The sequence below is a fragment of the Pipistrellus hanaki genome (assembly GCF_964339955.1).
Source record: "Pipistrellus hanaki genome assembly, chromosome: 5".
Taxonomy (NCBI): domain Eukaryota; kingdom Metazoa; phylum Chordata; class Mammalia; order Chiroptera; family Vespertilionidae; genus Pipistrellus; species Pipistrellus hanaki.
This window is the reverse complement of record NC_140507.1, coordinates 4,045,281-4,051,689: the sequence shown is the minus strand read 5'-3', so window position 1 is coordinate 4,051,689 and position 6,409 is coordinate 4,045,281.

The window sequence follows — 6,409 nt, the reverse complement described above, 5'->3', positions numbered from 1 at the left end:
TAATGCACTGTTTGGGGGGCTGTATTCGTTTTAAGACATTAAGATGGATCTAAGTTTTCACCAGCTCATGGCTTTTTGACAGCCAGCCAAGAATGGATTTCCTGTTTTGCAATTTGTACTTTTCTATTCCTCCCAAACTCTGAACTCATTGCTTTGCTAGTCTCACAGCCAAAGAGAGTTTCAGGTTGAAAAGACACTTCTGCTTTCATTTTCTTTCTTCCCATTCTTTTCTTTCCTCTTGAACATGAAGTTCTCATGGGCATTAGGCAATACCAATCCTTTACATTTCCAGCCAAGGAGCCTGTTTAGCTAAGTTCATGGAATCCATAAAACTGACGATTTGATGCCAAAGGGACCATCGTGGTATATGCCCATTGTTTTATATTATAGGTAAGGGGTCTGAGCCCAGACCCGGAGAATCATTCGCTCAATTCAGCTGATTAGACGCAGATGGAGAGGGGGAAGGATAGGGGTCGGGGTAGGCTTAAGGCATTTCCCACTTGCCACCCTGCCTCACAGTTGTGACCAGGAGCCAGCTCTGGGTCTCAGTCCCATCAGAGCAACTTACTGACCCTCAGTCAGTCTTTGTAACCGAAGAAAGCAGAGCTGTGGTTACTGTGGCCACATAGGATGCCGCAGTCTCTGAGCCCTGACCTCGGAGGGAAGTGTGGCCAGCACAGCCATGCGCCTGCCTTCTCAAATCAGTGCCTTGTCGCTGGATCAGTCTGAAACCTTCCCAGCTCCCACCGTGCTTTTGGCTCTGAGCCTCATGCTGTCCCTAACGTAGGGCACTTCCCTTGAGTGCTGCTTTTGCCTCTGTTCATTTAGCATCGGCGGGAGCTGCTGGGGAGCCCGCAGGTGTGGAGGGCTGCTCGGGGCCTCTTCGCAGTCATGATCATGGTTCCTGCCTTTGCCTCATTCTGTACTGATCGTTTTTCTGCCTTCATTTGCTCTAAGCTAAATAGTAGGAAGTGAACTAGATTACATTGCTTTTTGCATTCGGGCTTGCTTGCCGTTTGGTGGAATCCGGTTCCTGTGAGTGTGCTGACACGGGGACGGGAGCACTGAGGGCCTGGTGTTGTGCCAGGGCGGTTTGATCATTGGGACATCGGGCTCAGTGAGCTTTCTAGGGAGGGGAAGGCCCTAATAAGGCAGCAGTTCAGGCCCAAACCCTACTGGGACTCAACAGTGTCCTAATGGTCTCAGCGTAAAGCCTGTGAAGAAGAGCTCATTTTCTAGCCAAATTGGAGATCAAAGCCCTTCCAGGAAGATCGGTTGCAAGTTCCTAGAGGCCAGGTACTGAGTCTGTCACCGCCTCGCTACATTGCTATTATTGATGTGAGGGAATGATGAAATCAACTCAGATTTTGTGTGGGAAATGCAATAAGATTTTCACCCCCTCTTCCCCCAGGGTCATTTAACCCTTGAGCCTGTTTCCTTATTTAGAGAATTCTTGAGAATATTTAATGCTCTTAATAGGTAAATTCAGATGTATATTTTCTCCTCACCCAATCCCTCATAACTGACCCATTAACTATAATATGGCCCAGCCTCTGAGGAGGCTGCTCGGGAATTGTGTCTTTGACAGTTCCCTCCTCCCGGGCTGGTCCGGCTGAGGGAGAAGCTCCATGGCCCTCTGAAAGGGTTCTGAGAGGTCCCTCCCTGCAGAGCCTGTCCCGCTGGGCCTGGCAGGCCTCTGGGTGATCGTTAGACTAGGAGAAGCCCTAGCTTTGCAGTCTTACTCCATCACTCGCTACCTATGTAACTTGGGGCAAATAATTTCATTATTGAGTCTTAAGTTTTTTCATCTATAAATGGGATAACACCTGCCCTTTCTGCTTTATGAGGGTGTTACCAAATGAGATGCTGATGGCGAAGATGATTTGTAAATTATAATTATACTCAACGGGTATTTTCCAAAGAAATGACAAAATCTCTGGGACCTACTGACAGTCCTTTTCTTTCTTTTTTAAATTTATTTTTGTGCTTTTCTACAAAAATATGCCCCAGAGGGGCAGCTGGCTGATTTTCCCCCTCTTCTTCTGGTTTCCCTTTTGTTTCCGGTTACAGAAAAAGTAAAGGCATGTGCCGGGCGCCAGGCCTGAGCTCTGACAGGGAGATGGATCTCTTAGAAACAATCAGAGATCCAGTGTCGGGACCATGTCCTCCCAGCTTCCTCCAGTTCCTGAACGAGAACGGGAGGGTTCCTGGCATGCTTTGTGAAGATGTAGCTTGCAGGGTCATTGTTTTTGTTGTTTTCGTTAAACATCTAACGATGTCTACGCCCTTATCACTGACCTGATGGTTATTTTCATGCTGCATCCAGATGGAGGAGTATTGTGGTGCATTAATTAATTCCCCCCTCCCCTCCCAGATTACGTGCCTAGAAAAGAGATTGAAAAGACAACAAAATTATTTACGCTGCTTCTGGGTGGTAATTGCTGATGATTTTAATATTTTTTCATCATTTTCTCCAGTGAAAATGTAACATTTCAGTAAAAAGAAGAAACAATAAAAGTTAGTAATGAAAGATAATAGAACATTATGTTAAGAGAGATGCCGAAACTGGTTTGGCTCAGTGGTAGAGCGTCGGTCTGCGGACTGAAAGGTCCCAGGTTCGATTCCGGTCAAGGGCATGTACATTGGTTGCGGGCACATCCCCAGTAGGGGGTATGCAAGAGACAGCTGGTCGATGTTTCTCTCTCATCGACGTTTCTAGCGCTCTCTCTCCCTTTTCTCTGTAAAAATCAATAAAATATATTATAAAAAGAGAGAGAGAGAGAGAGAGGGGGGGGGGAGGGAGAAACGAGCTTTTAAAGTTTTGTACACAGCATAAATCTGGCAGGAAATGGACCAAAATGTTGATAATAATTATTTCTTTTACAACTTTGTGTTTTTTCCAAATTTTCCACAGAGAGTATGTGTTAGTATTATAATCGGGGTGGGGGGAGGTGTTTTTTTTTGGGGGGGGGCAGGAAGCAATAATAGTGTTAGTACTTCCTTCAACTGTATAATACATACCCCCTTTCCTTAAAAAGAGTAACCAGGGTCAGGGGAAGTGAAGTCAGATTTATTCCAACACTGAGGCTATTCTCAATCGATGAGAATCAGCGCGTTCACACACAGCAGCTCTGATGAACCGTGCCCATTGTGGGGGGCAGAGCGCAGAGCACTCGCTTATGAAACTGACCTCCTGTTGTGTAGGTGCTCATAACGACAGCAGCGGGAAATGAAAGGGAACATTAATTTGGATCCTACCCACATAGACGAGTGGGAGCCGGGTATTCACGTGCTGGGGTGCTGCCTGGGTTAGAAAAGCCCGCTGCTCCTCCATTCCAGCTGCTCCGGTGAAAGCCGCCTGTGTAATGTGTTCCCCAGCTCCTCCTCCCGCTCCCAGCCGCTCCCAGCAGGATGTGCTATGGCTGAGGATGCTCTGCAGGCTGTGGCCCTGGGGTTCCCACATCGTCCTTGGCTTTTTCTGCCATCGCTGCTGTGTAATTTACAGGTGTGTCCCCCTGAGATTGCAGACACCTTTGCCGACAGGATCTCTGGCTTATTCAGCTGTGTGATCCCGGCAGGCTTGCACGAAGTAGGGAAGTAGGGAAGTTTGTATTGAGTGCGGTGGGGGCAGCCTTCCTGGGGCGCTGACTGGGCGGGGGCAGCGGGAAGGAGCTGCAGCCCGCTCACAGGACCCCCGCAGCCAGCACCCTCCTGGCTGAGCCTGTGACACGACCCAGGTTGGCAGGTAGCAGGTGCCCTCGGTGTGTGTGGAAAGGCAGGCAGCCCAGCGGGACCGCAGGTGGGCACTGAGTCGTGGGGGGCCCCGGTACGCCCCTCCCACCAGGACAGCATTCGCAGTCGGCGTGCGGGTTTGTTAATGTGCTTTATGCTCACCAGGCCCGGAGTGTGCATGCAGGTACAGCCTGTCACACCCACATACCCGTCCCGCTCCTGGCCGGGCTGGGCTTGGTGAACACGGGGCGACACCTCAGAACCGTGGGCACCATCCCTGGTTTTGCTGCAGCGTGAGGGAAATTTATGACCTTGTGAATTTCTGGGGGGAACGCCTTAGATATAAAGGACCCTCCAACGTCACCCCCGTTCTGCGAATGTTTTACTTCGTCACTCCGGCCCTCTGTCTGAACGGTTTCCTTCCGTAATGGAAACCCAGCCTCACAGTTTGGCCCAGCTCGGGTCCTCAGTGTGTGTGTATCCAGTTGTAGTTCAACAAACTGTTATCACGGCTCCAGGTCTTGGTTCCTGCTTCTTATCAGTCTGTTCCTCCACTTTCTGCTTCATCGTCCTACTTCTGGCCAAACCGGCCAGAATGTCTCATTGTACCGGTCCTTCGGGAGGGAGTCTTTCCTACAACAAACTCTGCTTTGTTCTCGCTCCCGTGGTTTCCGGCTTTGCTATCAGTTAGAGTTGCTGATCCCTCCTGTACAGTAAGCTCAGCGCTGACCAGACACCGGACCAAACCAAAGAACCACCCCCCACAGAAACCACCAGCTGTCCTAGAAGTTTGCAGAACAGTTTGGACAGGAATGCTGAGGACACTGAACCCTAAACAGTCTGAGGGCTTGCCACCTGCTCCGGCCAGGTGCTTTCCCGGCTGTGCTGCTGCTCTTCTCAGAAGCTTCAGGTGCATCCCCCGGGGAGCCAGAGAAGGGAGGTGGGACGCTTTCTGTTGAGCACCCATTATGCAGCAGCACCTGCATTTCATCCTCAGAGGCCGGTTATGACAGGAATCAGGGAAAAGCCAGGGTAGTCACTTACCCAGATACGTTGGGAAGAAAAGGGCCCTGAAATTCACGTCCCGTTCTTGACAACTGCCAGAGCCGCCCCTCTCAGGATCGCTCTTGTATTGTCGGCTTTCCATGCCAGTCTGCCTCGAGAAGTTCTGGGTCCCTCCAGGGCCAGGACTGTGTCCTCCAATACCACCAGACACCCAAGAATGTCTGTTTCCTTATTTCATTCACTTCCCTTCTGTTCATCACTTAATATGGGCTTGCACATGCTGTCTAATGATGCACCTCGAATTCCCCATAATCCAAGGATATATTAGTGTTTAGGCAACTTGATTTAATTGAGGAAATAATATCAACATACACGATGTGGATATTAAAAGCAATGAGTACATTCAGGGCTCAATCAGAAGAAAGATTAATGAGAGCAGAAATAGATGTATAGTAGCAATAGATTTTGGGAAGGATGTGGGATCTGGAGTCATGGAGGGTGAATAGGATTAGGATGTTAATCTGTGCATTCTGACCACAAGCTGTGGCAGGCCTAGTTCTGGAGAGTGAAGAATCAGGTTAAATAAGCACATGATAGACTAGGGAAGGGCGTTTGGCCTGAACATGGTGCTTCCTGGGAGGAGTAAGAACCTGAAGCTCAGAGCTGTCACTTAAAGAACCCTGTTTCCTCTTGGGACATTAAGGCAACGGGCAGATGTGATCTTTCTCCTTCCTCAACGAGTATCTTCTAGGAGAGATGGGTGAGGGATGGGTGCCAACAGTGAGGTATCAGTCAGTATGTCTGTCAGACTCACCCTCAGCAAAACCCCAGTCTGCTCAGCAAAGAAAGCCGTTTTTACAGGTGTCAGAAGGCCACGGCTTTTCCTGGGAATCTCCCGGCTTTGATTTAATTAATCTCAGTTCTGAAGCTGTGAGATCTTAAGGTATCACACCGGCCCAGCGGGGTCTGGAAAGAAGACACTGAGGTTCAAATGGGTAGCACTCATTAAGAAGACATGCACAGGTAGGGCTTACTCTGGGTACCGATGAAGATGACACAGACTCTAGGTCACAGAAAAGTTAGGACCTGTGGCAGCTATTTTAATTTTTTTCAGGAGAGCTCAGTGTTCGAGTTCGAAGGATTGGAGAGAACATTCAGTTCTCGTCCAGATTCCTGCTAGTGAAGAAGCTGGAACCCCAAGAGGGCCAGCCTGTCACCCTAAGATGTCATAGTTGGTCAAGCTCAAATTGGGGTCTTGGGTCCAAGAACCGTGTTCCAAACACATTGAGGTTTAAAGTGGGTCCGTGTCGCATATACAAAGACTAGCTCTAGAAGGATACAGAGTGTGGGCAACTGTGGCTGCTTTTGAGAAGGGGAACATGGGTGGGAGGGAAATTTAATAGTCACTGAAAACCTTTTTGTACCCTTTGAATTTTGTGGCATGTATATGTTACCTAATCAAAAAAAGAATTAATTTAGTTTTAAGAATTCAATGGAGTCCTAAGTATTGCTTTGTTTCCCCTTTGCCTCGTGTTTCTGTGAAACGGTTTCCTGACTCAGGCAATCCCAGTGTCTAAATGATTCCACGGGAGCAGGGTTAAGCACTTTGGAAGTGGTGATGGCAGTTGGTTACTGCTTTGTGGTTAGAACAAGAAGAGCCTCCTGAACCTCA